Source organism: Callospermophilus lateralis, chromosome 8 (assembly GCF_048772815.1).
Source record: "Callospermophilus lateralis isolate mCalLat2 chromosome 8, mCalLat2.hap1, whole genome shotgun sequence".
Classification (NCBI taxonomy): Eukaryota; Metazoa; Chordata; class Mammalia; order Rodentia; family Sciuridae; genus Callospermophilus; species Callospermophilus lateralis.
In genome coordinates, this window is record NC_135312.1 from 63,881,434 (window position 1) to 63,896,958 (window position 15,525).

The following is a 15,525-nucleotide window of genomic DNA, read 5'->3' on the forward strand; positions in this document are numbered from 1 at the left end:
CTGAGTTCCCTATCCTCACTGCTGACACCATTTTCCCAATTCTGAGGGCTTTTAACTCAGTAGCCACAGGTACAATGCCTTTCAGCAAGGGCCATGGAGCTGAGTTTCCCATGTTCAACAACTGAAGCATCATCCAGATGGCCTGTTTCAGTCCTCTCTATCAGTGAACAGTGGATTCTTACTTCCTCTGCCTCAACTGTCCTTGCTCACCAGCTGGATGAGACCAGTTGCCACCAGATGCCAGAGTCTTTTCATATCTCTTCTCCTAGTCCACAAGGCGCTCACCCTTCCTTTTTTAGAAAGCCATGCCTCTATCAGAACTCCATTCTCATAGCCAAAACTGTCCAGAACTAAGAGGGGTCTGAGATCTTATACCCTCTTTGCAAGCTAACAAGTAGCCAGTTATTGTTTCATAAATACTAGCAGAAGACACAGTAACCTTGGGTCAGAGACAAAGGATATATTACTCACAGCATAGCAAGGGACATAAGCATCATACATGTATCATCCTTGGCCACCAAGTCTCAAAGGAAAGACATGGAAGGGTCTAGATAGATCCGCACATGCAGTGGGGTTTACATCATAACTGAAAAAACCTGAGCTTAGGGAACCCAAATCTTTTATAATGGGTTGAAACAAACCTTCCTTGTCCCCAGGGGAAGATATTATCTTTATTATACTGGATGATAAGCAAATATGCCTTTTGCTACAGTAGGAGACACTAAAAGGACTGTTACTGCCCCATTTGCAAGAACTGCAGAAATGCAAAGACCCATGGATAATTGTCTCCAAAAAGTATCTCTTATTTATCTTAGCAATGTTATGTACTTCATGTTATGTATCTCAGGTTTTTGATATTTTATAAATGACTTTGTTTTCCGTTTTCTAATTGTTTGTCATGAGTATATAGAAAATTCACTTTTCTATATTGTCCAGGTATCAATACCTACTATCTATTGCTTCTGTATTTTTCTATACAGATTCCTTAAGATTCTCAACAATCTATGTTGCCTGCAAGATACAAATGTATTTCTCCCTTTCCAATCTGCATGTCTTTTATTTCTTTTGCTTACTACACTTGCTTGGGCTTCCAGTAAAATGCTGACTTGAAATGGGCTGGGGATGTAGCACTTGCCTGGAATGTGCAAGGCCCTGGGTTCAATTCTCAGTACAGGAAAAAAAAAAAAAAAAAATCAACACTAAAAATGATGAGGGGCTGGAGTTGTAGCTCAGTGGTGGAGGACTTGCCTAGCACCTGTGAGGCACTGGGTTCAATTCTGCATATAAATAAATTAATAAATAAAATTAATAAATAAAATAAATTAAATTAATAAATAAAACAAAGGTCATGGAAAGCATACACACACACACACACACACACACACACACACACACATACATATTTATTTTTTAAAATGATGAGAACAAACATCCTTGCCATATTCCCAATCTTATCTATTAGTTGTTTTCCTTTACAAAGTTGAAAAAGAACTTCTATTCCCAGTTTACTGAGTTATTTTAAAAATCATAAATGGATAATTGTCATGCTTTTTCTGCAACTACTAAGATAAGTTTTCATATGTGAATTACATTATTTATTATTATTTGCAAGGATAATTATTATTATTGAACCCAGCAATGATAATTATTATTATTGAACCCAGTGGTAAGCACTCTACCACGGAGCTTGATCCCCAACCTCCCGGGGTTTTTTTTGTTGTTGTTTGTTTGTTTTTTGGTACTGGGGGCTAAACTCAGAGGCACTCGACCACTGAGCCACATCCCCTGCCCTATGTTGTATTTTATTCAGAGACAGGGTCTCACTGAGTTGCTTAGTGCCTCACCATTGCTGAGGCTGGCTTTGAATTTGCTATCCTCCTGCCTCAGCCTTCTCGAGCCACTGGGATTACAGGCATGCACCACTGCGCCCAGCCCCCAGCCTCCTTTTAATTTTTATTCTGAGACAGGATCTTACGTTGCAGAGGCTGTCCTCTAACTTGCAATCCTCTAGCCTCAGCCTCCCAAGTAGCTGGAACTACATATGTGTGCTACTGAGCCTGGCTTATGGGAAGCTTTTTTAAACTATACATTCAAATTCTTTAATAGGTCCAGGGTTTTTTGGGTTATCTTCTTCTTCTTGAGTGACCTTTAATATTTGATAGTCTGTGTCTTTTAAGGTGTTTATGTATTTCCCATAAGTTGCCAAATTTACTATCATAAAGTTATATATAATATTCTTTTATTTTAAATATGTAGAAATGTTCTCTCATCATTTGTCATACTGGTAATTTGTCTTTCTTTTCTTTTTTGATTAGCCTGGTTGGAGATTTATCAATTTTATTGACCTTTTCAAAGAGCTGTTTTTGGCTTCATTGATTTTTTTCAACTGTACATTTTTCACTTGACTATTATCTTTATCACCTTCCTTCTGCTTACTTTAGGGTTAATTTGTTTTGTTTTGTTTTTCCTAGAATCTTAAGATGAAAGTAGAGATCAGAATTCAGCAAACCGCAACCTAAAAGTCAAATCAGGCCTAGGGCCTATTTCTATATTGCTCTCCATCTAAGAATGGCTTTTTTACATTTTTAAATGTTTGAAGGGGAAGAACAATATGTGACAGATTTACATGGCCTGAAAAGCCTAAAATATTTGCCATCCTGGCCCTTTACAGAAAATGTTTGTCAACCTCTGGCTTAAACTGATTTTAAACCTTTCATTTATACAATAAGTCTCTAATATTTATTTAAGTTTTTCCCGAAGCTGTTTTAAATACATTCCCTTATTTCAATGTTTTTATTATGATTCATTTCGAAAGTTTTCAAATATTCCTTGTGATTTTGTCTTTGATATATGGATAAAAGGATGTTATTTAGTACCCAAATATTTGGAGATTTTCTAGGTATCTTATAATCATCAATATCTAATTTAATTCATTATTGTCAGAATATAATTCTCTATATCATCATTTGAAATAAGAGATTTATTTTAAGACTCAGTGTAGGCTCCATCTTGGTGACTGTTCCATGTATTAATTCAAAAGAACATGCATTCTGTAGTTGCTGAGGATAGTGTTCTATAAATGTTAATTAGGTCCACCTGGTTGATAATTTTTCATATTTTTCAATACTCATTTTTTATTGTTCTATCAATTACTAAAAGAAGGTGTCAAAATCCCAAATATGGCTCAGTTTGTGACGCATACCTGTAATCCCTGACAATCTCTAAGGCAGAGGATCTCAAGTTTTGAGGTCAGCCTGGGCAACTTAGAAAGACCCTATCTCAAAATCAAAAAATAAGGACTGGGGAAGTAGCTCAGAGGGAGAACACTCCTGGGTTCAATTCCCCAGTAATGGAAAGGAAAAAAAAAAAAAAATCCTAAATATGATGGTGGTTTTGCCTGTTTCTCCTTTGTGCATTTTTACTTCATATATCTTAAAGCTCAATTATTAGAACATGGATTTTTTTTGTTTGTCTTGTTAAAAAAGACTAGGAGTTATATGAGTAGAAGTCTCTCTTTGAACTAGGAGCAGAGTTCAAACTTCTTACAAGAAAAGGTCTGATTGGTTTGGCCAGTCTCTATGTAACATAGGACTATGTAGAATTCCATAGCCAGGAAAACCCATATGCCATTGAACAGAACAGATGATTATTGCCTTATGATTAGACAGTCTTATCTGTTTCAATTAGGGTCACATGCAGGGTGGGTTTAGTGGTCTATGCTAAAAGAACTCTCAAAAGGAGTTTGTGGGCATGACAGGAAAAGGGTTTGGCTATTTAGTTACATGAATCATACCCTAATTTTATCCCTTAGGAATGGAAGCTGTGTATTAGCACATGTGTCCTCATCATCATTGTGTTGAGAAACACTCAAAGAAAACAGAGGATCTTCTTAGACCAAGATTGCTGAAAAGCTTTAGTTCACTTCATGTGTGAGGGTTACCTGTAAAAGTATGGTGGAGGAAGAATCAACAACATTCAATGTACACTCCATACCGCCAATAATTTTAGTTCACAACATATAAGTTCCAAAGGCAAAGTACATTCTTAGAAGCAAGAAAATGAGTTTTTCTCCCTCACAGTTGAATATGGTTGAATGGTTTAAGCCTAATGACAGTTAAAAAGTCATTCACTTTGAAAAGTTTAATGATTTCTAAACGTCTCAACTGTATTCAAAATCTTATCAAGCTGGGTGTAGTGGCACATGCCTGTAATCCCAGAGGCTGAGGCAGGAGGATGACAAGTTCAAGGCCAGCATCAGCATCTTAGCTTGATCCTGTCTCAAAAATAAAAATGATAAGGGCTGGGCGTATAGCTCAGTAACAGTTTGCCCTGGATTAAAAACTCAGTCCAAAAAAATAAAAATGAAAACACACACACCCTAAAAAAATAAAATAAAATAAAATGGCACCTATGCTCATCTCCACTAGCCCAGGCACTCCATCCTACCACCCTGGTATTTCAATTAGAGCATCGATCATCATCTTGTTTGTTTATAACCTTATTATCCCTCCCTCAATTCTTCAGAATGCAAGCTACAAGGACAGTGACTTATTTGCCTTCATCATACCATACCACTATCCCCAGGGCCTAGAAAAGAGCTGGCAAACAGTAATCTGTCAATATAAATCCAAAGAATGAATAAATTAATCATGGAGAAGGGGTATACCTAAAACTCTAGAATGTTCTGGGCTTTGAAAATAACTTGGTTCATCATAATCCAGGACTCCCCAATACTTTAACAAATCCACATCATAAGTCATACTAAAAAAACTAAGAAATTCTTTTCAAATAAGTTTTCAGATTTAGCTTTTGAACAATGTCCTCTGCAACTATATTCCATTCAAAAATACACAAGTTTTTAACTAGTTTATAATTTTAACAGATATTGACATTTATTGCTTCCCAACTCTGTGGAAGATAGGAAAATTAATCAAAAACCTTGCCCTGAAGGCTGGGGTTGTACCACTCAGTAGTAGAGTGCTTGCCTAGCATGTGTGAAGAACTGGGTTCAATTCTCAGCACCCCATATACATAAATAAAATAAAGGTCCATCAACAACAACAAAAAAAAAAAAAATTTTTTTTAAATACCTGGCCCTGAAATAGCTGAGAAATTAATAGACAGGCCAATAGCATGACCACAGCTATACTTTGGGCAAATTAACCTCATCTCAGTGTTCTACTGTACTGGAGGCAAAGACTATCACAGTGAACAGTCCGTGTTAAGGATAAATAAAAGGTCTGGTTTAAGGTGTTAACAATGAAAAAGTATTAAGTATAAAGTAAAACATAAGCCCGATATGATGATGCACACCTGAAATGTCAGCAACTCAGGAGGCAGAAGAAAAAGGATCATAAATTTGAGGCCAGCCTCAACAACTTAGCCAGCCACTGTCTCAAAATAAAAAATAAAAAGAGCTGGGGATGTAGCTCAGTGGTAGAGCTCCCCGGGCTCAATTCCCAGGACCAAATAAAATAAAATAAAGGACTGGGATATAGCTCAGTGGTAGAGGTTTGCCTAGTATGTGTGAGGCCTTGGGTTCAATCCCCAGTACCACAAAATAAAAATAATAAGATATAAATACAAATGCGCTATGCTTTTACAATTTTTAAAAAGAGTTTCTTATAGAATATAACCACTGTGGAAATACTGTTTTTAGTTACAGAACAATCGAGGATGATGGCTGTTTTCATTCTTACACATAATATGACATAGTGACCTATCACTGGATTACATATGAGCAAGGAATTTGTGAGATGTTGGACAGAAATAATCTTAAGTGTTTAAAGACTATACTTTTGTATGTAGAGCTTACCACAAATACTAATTGGTTAACTGTATATACCACTTAGATTTTAGCTTTGACTTCTGAAAGCATACATCAACAATTCAAAACGTAGGTTTAGAACTACATTTCTCAAATTAAACTGGGAACTGTGGACTATAAGCCATAAATTCTGACGAAGATTTGAAAAGAAGGTCTGCATTTTCATTCCGATAATGTGTTTTGTGTGTACTCTGGATCATCTGGATAACCACCAAATATTCAAAATCAATGATAAGAGTATTCTGACAGGCTAAAGAGGCACAAAAGGGACATATAAGGTAAATGATATTAACGCCAAATGAAAAACCAAACCACTTAACCTATTATTTAGTGAGAAAAGCTCAGCAGTGCTCAAACTCAGAAAAGTGGTGTAGGAATTGAGTCATCATAGGATAAATAATACATAGAAAACTGCATACCTGTGTCAAGAAAGAAAGACATTAGTATATTCACTATGGAAAGTGAATTTATTTATATTCCTATGGAAAGATTTAGTTTCAGAAAAATGTCATTCTAAGTTTAATTTGTTTTGTTAGTTTATAATTTTGTATTTATTTTGTTAATAACTTACTTTTGGATTTTATGTTTTATCTTGTTTTGCGGATAGAACCCAGGGATACTTTACCTTTAGGTTATGTCCCTAGTTCCTTTTTATTTATTTATTTACTTTTTTTTGAGGCAGGTTCTCACTAAATTGCTTGTGACCTCACTAAAGTTGCTGAGGTTGGCCTTGAACTCGCAATACTCTTGCCTCAGCCTCAGGAGTTGCTAGGATTATAGGCATGCACCACCACACAGTTTACTTTTATTTTATACTTACTTTTATATACATTTTTAAGTTGTCGATGAACCTTTATTTTATTTATTTATATGCAGTGCTGAGAATCAAACCCAGTGCCTCTCACATGCTAGGCAAGCACTCTATAACTGAGCTGCCACCCCAACCCAGTTATATTTTAAAAAAAAATAATTTGGACCAATTTTGGGAATTTACAAATTTTTTTTCCTTTAAAAGAGAACTATACATTATTCATGTTTAAGATTAACACATGGACTGGGTGCGCTGGTGCATGCCTGTAATCCCAGTGGCTTGGGAGGATGAGGTAGGAGGACTACGAGTTCAAAGCCAACCTCAGCAACTTGGCAAAGCACTAAGCAAGTCAGTGAGACCGTGTCTCTAATAAAATATTTTTTAAAAGGGCTGGGGATGTGGATTAGTGATTAAGAGCCCCTGGGTTCAATCCCCAGTATCAAAAAAAAAAAAAACACAAAAAAACCCAAAAACAAAGATTAATACATGGTGGAAAAAAATAGGAAGATTCAAATCAGAAAGACCCATTTCCAAATCTCAGTTCTCCTGGTTAATTATCAGATACTCTCAGGCAATAATATCTCTGAGACTCAATTTTACTTACAAGGTCACTGGGAAGTGATAAGGTATACAAAGTTCTTTTTTCTGTTTCTCTAACTGAATCAACTTCCCTTTCTAATTTCTGTATTTTTGAGGGCATTCAAAAGTCTATCAAATACCAAGGCTTAAGATCTTGTCATCCTCACATCTCTCCATAGAAATATTAATCTGTCATATATCATGCAGACTGCACCTTCACAATGACTTCATCCTACTGCAAACAACAGTAGCCACATCTCCAAAGTTTGGAGTCTAGTATGGTATTTTCCCATCTCCTTTTTCCTACAATATATATATTCTATATAAAAGCTACAGGATTTATCTCCTTAGGTGTATTACTCTTTTTAAAAATATTTTTAGTTGTAGATGAACACAATACCTTTTATTTTTTTAATGTGGTGCTGAGAATTGAACCCAGTGTTAGGCAAGCACTCTACCGCTCACTGAGCCACAACTGGAGCCCTCCTTAAGTGTATTCCTGCAGCTGTTGCTCTTCTACTCAAAAATTTTCTGTAACTTGTCAAAGCCTTTTCCACTAAGGCTCCACTCAACTATCCTTCCAACTTTACCTATAATGATTCCCCGCCCCCTAGTGCTGGGGATCAAACCCAGATCCATGTACGTGTACATGCTATGCAAGTGCTGTACCACTGAGCTACTTTCCAAGCCCTCCAATGATTCTTTTTTTTTTTTTTTAGAGAATTTTTTTTAATATTTATTTTTTAGTTTTCGACGGACACAACATCTTTGTTTGTATGTGGTGCTGAGGCTCGAACCGTAGCCACAGGCATGCCATGCGAGCGCGCTACCACTTGAGCCACATCCCCAACCCCCTCCAATGATTCTTAAGATAAAAGCTGCCTGAAGCAATGGTATTGAGATTATTTTATTCCCTATTCCTAGCATAGCATAATACCCATAATCGATATGCAAAAAAGGCTGAGTATCCCTTATCTGAAATATTTAGGAAGTATTTCAAAGCCTATTTCAAAGTCTTCAAAGCCTTCCAGATTTTGGAATACTTCCATAGACTTTTCAGGTTGAGCATCCTTATTTCAAAAATCCAAAATGTACCCAGTGCAGTGACGCATGATCATCCATCCCAGCAAATTGGGAGGCTGAGGCAGGAGGATTCCAAGTTCAAGACAAGCCTCAACAAGTTAGTGAAAGCCTCAATAATTCAGCAAGATCCTGTCTCAAAATAAATAAATAAATGAGTTGGGTATATGGCTCAGTCCGTAGAGTTACCCTGGGCTCAATATCCAGTAACACCCTCCCCGAGTCCCAAATCTGAAACTTTCTTAGCAAAGCATTTTGGAACACTTCAGATTTTACAGATTAGGATTGTTCAACCTGTAATAATGTTTGGAAAAAAGTAATGAAAATCTGTAATGCTCCTAAAAAAAACAAAATGGACACCATACTACCTCTAGGAGCAAAACTTTTCCTTCATTCCTAATACTTTTTTAAAAATATTTTTTTAGTTGTAGATGGACACAATATTTATTTATTTATTTTAAAGATGGACACAATATCTTTATTTATTTTATTTATTTTTTATGTGGTGCTGAGGATCAAACCCAGTGCCTTACAGGTATGAAGCAAGGGCTCTACCACTGAGCTTCAGCCCCAGCCCCCGCTTCCTAATATACAATTAGTAGACAATTGTTCCTACCACCATAATCTCAAAAATGGTCCTTAAAGAGAATCACAAAGAATCATAAAAGACAATTATCCCTGTAATTAAAAGAAAACTAATGAAAAAGCATTTTAACCTCCCTATTTTAATTATTTTTAAAATTCTTAGTCTTAATACTAAGTAGCTAGGTTGGCATGAATTAAATAATTGCAACACAAAAAATATAATAAAAAAAAACAACCAAATTCTTACTGATAACACAAGATCATCAAATTACTTTTTTAAATTAATAACAATCATTAAGCAAAGCTTCTTAAGTACCTCTCAGGTATTCTCCCTTAAAAAAATTTTGGTCCTTGATACTGTTGTGAATGAAAGTTCAGAGTTCAAACTATACATACACATTCACACAAATTTTTTCCCTCTAAATAAGATATATAGTGTATGCTATTGTATGACATAGATATCTTTGTAGGAATAAGGAAATTTACTGCTAAGCATAAGCATTACTAGTGGGCATTTCTTAAATATTAACCTATTTACTCCCATAAATTCCATGTTACTAACCCAACCTTCTACTACTAAAGCTGGGGAAAAGGGGGGCTCAGAATTAATGTATAAAAAAATTAATTCACATGTAACCTTTCAGTAACATTACTCTTGGGTGCAAGGACATACAGACTTCTTAGGGGGTCCTGTAGCACAATCTACAGGATCTTTAGATAACCTAACAAAAGTAAACTATGGCCATCATAAAGTCAATCAATTTAATTCTCCTGCTCTCTAAACAAAAGGCCAAGAAGTCTAGCATTTAGAATATAACAGAGGTCTCAATTTAGCTTTATCAACAACCTACACACATATATTCAGTTCTTGCATCAAGCCATCATAACTCTCCTTAACAATGAAGGTAAAACTCATGACCAAAACAGAGCTCCCAGGAATGTTTTCAGTTGGATTATAAAACCTAATGTAATATCTTCCATCACTTCACTCTCTAAATTCATAATATTGGATGGGGCAGGAAAGAACTTCCCTCAAAAGCATGGGTATAAAATATGACTATCTCAATTGTTATTTTTCAGTTGGCAGAGGCAAAAGGGTTATTCTATGGGTAACAGAACAATAAAAGGAAAAAATATTTTTGATTGCTACAAAACTGGTCCATGCTCAGAAATGTGGGCATCCACACGCCAAGTTATAGACTATGATCTAAGACAGACTTAAATGTAGAAGAAAATGTCAATGCTCTGCTTCCTCAAAGAAACATACAACCCAGTCAACTGCTGAACACCATCTAACCAACACCTGCCAGAGTGGATATTTTAAATATTATATCAGGAAATCATGATAAGTACTAGAGGTTCCTCTAGGCCTCGGCAGCAGCCTTAGATATAAGAGCAAACTCGAGCCCTCTTAACACTCAAATAATGATGTTGATGTCATTACAAGGCTACTGATTCTTTGCACTCCGGACAAGTCATTCCTTCATCCACAACGCAATTACTCCCTCACCCATCCGTATTTCCCCCAATAAAGAGATCTCTAGACAGAGACGCCTTCGGATACCCCCCTCCTCCTCTACCTCCAGTGGCTGCCGCTTTCTCCTCCCTCGGGCTCCGAGGCGGGGGCTCCGAAGGTCCCAGGCAATTCCGAACCCGGGCACTGCTTGTTTTGCCTGTGCACTGGAGCTCTGCCCAGCCGCTTCCTTTCCCAGTTTGCCCCCAACTGGAACGCCAAGGGTACCAGGGGGCCCAGGAGGGAGCCTGGGTGGCGACGTCGCCTCTGCCGCCGCCTCTGGTATGTCAGGGGCCGGGATTGTATTTCGAAAGATCCGCCATTTTCACCTCGTCATCACCATCACAGCTCAGCAGCTTCCCCGACAGCCGAGCCCGGGCCGCCGCCGCCGCTGCCGCCAGTCACCTCCCCCTTCCTCCTCCTCCCCGCCCCGGCCCGCCCTCCCGAGCGGCGCACACCCACATATCCGGGGAAACCTCCCGCGGGCCCCGCCAACCTTCAAACGCGCACAGGCGGTACAAGTGCTTACAGGCTATGCTCTGCCAGGACCTTTCACCCCAGAACCAAACACCCGGCTCCCGCGGGCCCGGCAGCAACGCCAAAGGAAGTCGCGCTACCTGCGGGGTCCCAAGTCCGGCATATTTTTGCTCAGAAAAGCAAAAGCCACGAGGAACGTAGCATAAGGACAATAAAGAACCCAAACTCTTTCATTTTCAGAAAAGCACTTGAAAGAGATGATGAAATGCGTTCTTTTGCTGTGTCCATCTCAGACGCTAAAAACACTAACAAGACCTTACTTAACGTCACTTACCAACTTTGACATTTTACGCTGCCCAGGGAACTACTTTGACAGAATGAGTTATTTCCATATGCGTATCTAACCTCTCTGACACCTTTGTAAATTACAGGAACCTACCCTTGAGCAAATACAATGGTCAAAATCTTTGATCTTAAAAAATAGCGTTCTGAACTACTGCCATTTCCACTTAATCTGATCATTTCCGTTCATTAACACTGACTTCTAATTTGTCACTGGTTTAGGACGTCAAACGCCACTAAATTTAAAACGTACAGATCCATCTGTGAAAACATTCATGAATGATCAGCTTCTGAAATACAAAAAAATATATCTTGGCCAAATGTTTTTGGGATGTAAGTCACCAAATTAAAACCGTCTACCGCTGATACATTTGTTCAATGTAGTATAATATGCAGATTGCTTTAGAACAAGAAAAACACGGAATTACCTACCTATCCCTACCAGCTTCTCTACTTGTTTAAAAAGTAACTAAAAGAGAATATAGGTACTTTTTTAGTCATCTCAGAAATAAGGAAGCACAAGCTTCAAGTCTTGTTAGATAAGCCTTGCATTTAAAAATTTAGCTAATCTTTGCTAATTTCAGGAAAAAAAATGGCCAGGCGCGGGGGTGGGGGGGGGGGAGCACGCCTGTAATCTCAGAGACTCCGGAGGCTGAGGCATCGAGAGTTCAAAACCAGCCTCTGAAACTTAGCGTGACCCTGTCTCAAAATTTAAAAATAAATAAATAAATAAAAAGAGATGGGGATGTGGCTCAGTGGTTGAATCCCTGGTACAAAAGAAAGAAAGAGAGAAAGAAAGAAAGAAAGATTTAATGAAAGATTTAAAGATTTAAAGGCTGAATTCTACACCATTGAACTACAACATAAGCTTTAAAAGATCTATTTGAAATGAGCAGGTTGAATTTGAAGGTTGTGAATAGGGTAACTGTCTTTCTAAATAAAGTTAGTCTAAGAGTAAGGAAGAAGTTGAAAGAGCCAATTCATTTTCCTACTTTGTTTGAATGACAACGCCACATAAAAGTTGGTAAGGCTCAGGCTTACACAAGTGCTATTTACCAGTCACTCCAAGCCGCATTTCTATATGCAGCCTGCTAGACGCCGAGAGTATACAGTGGTCCCAGTTTCTTCATCTTTAAACTTAATTTTCCCCACCGACAGTCCCGTTCACCCGCACTCTGTTGGTTGTTTACCGTTGCTTGGCCAAGCTAAGTCCCAGCCCGCTCCCTTCCCCGTGCACCTCGGGAACATTATGACATTAGGCTGGTGGGCTTCGCGAGGAAAACGGACACATACCAAGAAGAGCTCATACAAAGGGGCGTAGGAAGAACGCGGCGGCGGGCAGCAGCGAAAGGAGGGGCTGGTACAAAGTGACACAGCAGCAAAACCGGTTCCCAGAAACCCAGGGCCGACACGGCCGGCTTATTCGGCCGCGCTGTAGCTTGTCAACAGACTCGGGAACCCTTCCTCCAGTCCTCCGTGCGGGCGGCTGGCAGAGTGCTGGCGCTGCCGAGTGACAGCGCCCTCCGGGTGCCGGCGGGAAGAGGCCGAGACCAGAGGATTCACCGCCGCCTGCGGCCCGGGGATGAAGCAAGGCCGTTTCCACCAGCAGGTTCCCGCTCCCGGCACGGCCCATTGGCCCAGGCTCCCAGAGGGAGCGGTCCGGCGCTCTCAGCCAGCGCGGCCACACGCTGTGGGGGCAAGAGCCTTTCCCGCCCTCCCATAAGCCCCTATCTCGGGAGCTGACACTCACCAAAACCGGCGGCGCCGCCGCCTCCTTCTCGCGCGGCGCTCCCCGGGCTCCCAGCAGCCGCGGCGGCGGCGGCGCCTCCGAGACACAGACCCGGGTTTGTTCAAAATCACGCGCCCAGCGCCATTCCACCGCTGCATCCCATAATACGCTGGGCCCTCCCCGCCCGCGCGCCCCTCTCCGCCCGCCCCTCCACTCTGCCCGCCCCGCCCCGCCCCGCCTCCCTGCGGTCTTCCTTCGCCCCACCCCTTCCGCGGCGCCTTGCCCCTCCCTTGGCAACCCGAGCTCGCGTCATTCCGCTAGGCTCGGTGAGTACGCTCGTGCTCCACGTGACTCCAAGTGGGCGCTCTGTCAAAGCTTTCGCACGGAATGTTCCATAGGACAGAGACTGGCGGGGGGGTTGGGGGGAGACCCGGTTCCCGCCTGCAGTTGGGAGAGGCTGTCTCTTCGGCGGGCTACCTTTCCTTGTTAGGAAGTCTACGCTGTAGGTGCGATTTCCAGCATCGCCCCGGCTTTTTGAGGTTCTTAGGTCAGGAGGTGATCAATATTGACAAATACTCAATCTCTTCGACTTTAGACACCGATTTTGCAAGGGTCGCTAAAAAGACCTCAGGAGGATACCCAGTTAGAACTTATTTTGAAAGAGTCTTTTTGCTCTTTCTGCAATACAGTATTCACCTAAAACATAATCAAAATTCTTTGTCTTTATCTTTTCCTACTTTTATTTTTCCTGCTATTTATAAAAACAAGTGTGAAGTCAGATATAAAGGCACTGAGGTTATTCAGTTAACAATTATTTGTGAGACAAGAACGACACAACTAAACAATAGTGAAATACAGACGTGTGTAAATATTAAACGTGGTACAGTCTATAATTGCTAACGGAGTACTACGAATACACAGGTCAACGTGAGACTAGCTTGGGACCACGGCGTGGTGGTGGGTGGGGTGAGACATTGGAATCACTTTGGAATCACTTTGGAATCCAGCAGCCCAGGTTGTGAATCCTGGCACCTCCATTTATTAGTGTTTAAACTTTAAGTTTCTTTTCCCATCTACAAAATATAAATGCAACTTCTCAGGATTCTGGAGGCTAAATAAGTGTCAAGCACACGCTCTGCCTCAAATGATTAGTTCTATTGGACCATACTATTCTGCCCAGCCTTTATAACTCAAGGATTAGGATTTAGTAATGGCAAGTGGCACGGAATTGGGAAAGTCTGTAGTAATGCAAGGAAGGGAGAAAGTGTAATGATATTCACAGATTTTGTTGGGGATCTGTAGTGTGACCCTAGTTTGTGAAGCACCTTTAGAGAAATCCTCATGGTGCTAGTGTGGGACATGTCTGGAATGAAGAAAGTACCCAGACTACATTGGGTTTTTAGGGAGACAGAGAATCCCCAAAAAGGAAGAAAATTTTCCTTATTTTTTTTTCTTCTTCTCCTCCTCCTTTTGTGGTACTGCAAATTTAATCCAAGGTGCTTTACCACTGAGCTACACCCCAGCCCTTTTTTATTTTTGTGACAGGGTCTTACTAAATTGCTGAGGCTGGCCTTGAACTTGCAGTTCCCCTGTCTCAGCCTTCCCAGTCACTAGGATCTCAGGTGTGTGTCACCGCAATTGGCCTAGGCTGGTATAATTCTGATACCAAAAAAAAAAAAGTACCAAATAATAATAATAATGATGGAAACTTTTCTGATTTCATTGAAGACAAAACTGAAATATTAAGATTTTATCAAATCCAGCAATGTATTAATAAAATTCACTTCATGTCAAAGTATGGTTTATTCCAAGAATGTAGTTTAACATTAAGAAATCTCCCGTGACTTATTAGAAAAACAAATGGAATCTCAACGTCATGTACATCCACAAGACTGGCATCCTAATTAAAATAAGATATATTCCATGTTTGTATAAATTCTTAAAATAGGCCAGACTCAGTGGCGCAGGCTTGTAATCCCAGGAGTTTTGAAGGCTGAGGCAGGAGGATCGCAAGTTTACAGCCAGCCTCAGCAATGATAAGGCACTAGGCAACTTAGTGAGACTGTCTCTAAATAAAATTCAAAATAGGGCTGGGGATGTGGCTCAGTGGTCGAGTACCCCTGAGTTCAACCCCCAGCACCCCACCAAAGAAATAAAATACTCAAATAGATTCTACTATCATGTATAACTAAAAATAATAATAATAATAAACAATGACATTCTTTAGAAATTCACTGTAAAACATTTCACGGCTATTCTGAATTTTAAAAATTTTGTCAGAAACCTGACAAAAATGTAGAGGAACAGCAGCCATTATTTTACATTTTTCAGTGTGACCAAGCTAAATGCAATTAAATTTTTTTAAAAAAGTATCAATACTGGAAAGAAGAGACTAAACAGTTCTAATAAAAAAGTCATAAATAGCTGGGGATGTAACTCAGTGGTAAAGCACCCTGGGTGCAATCTCCAGTACCAAAAAAGTACAACAAAGAACAGTTATAAAGAGTTCAGAGATCAGGTTAATTGGTTGGCCTCTGGAGCCAATCTGCCAGAGTCCACATCCTGGCCCTGCAAATTAATAG

General features: G+C 39.7%; 1 protein-coding gene across 4 annotated transcripts in view; it reads right to left on the reverse strand.

Annotated features, from left to right (window-relative positions):
- Lin54 (lin-54 DREAM MuvB core complex component) overlaps nt 1-13,088 on the reverse strand; it is a 73,890-nt gene extending 60,802 nt beyond the window's left edge. For 2 of the 4 annotated variants that reach the window (XM_076863876.2, XM_076863875.2), the window contains exon 1: nt 10,463-10,531. The gene's annotated coding sequence lies outside the window, so the exon portion shown is untranslated. Of the gene's footprint in view, nt 1-10,462; nt 10,650-12,964 lie in introns of those variants that run through there. The other 2 variants (XM_076863872.2, XM_076863873.2) reach the window with 2 other exon arrangements.
- Between the last annotated feature and the right edge of the window lie 2,437 nt (nt 13,089-15,525).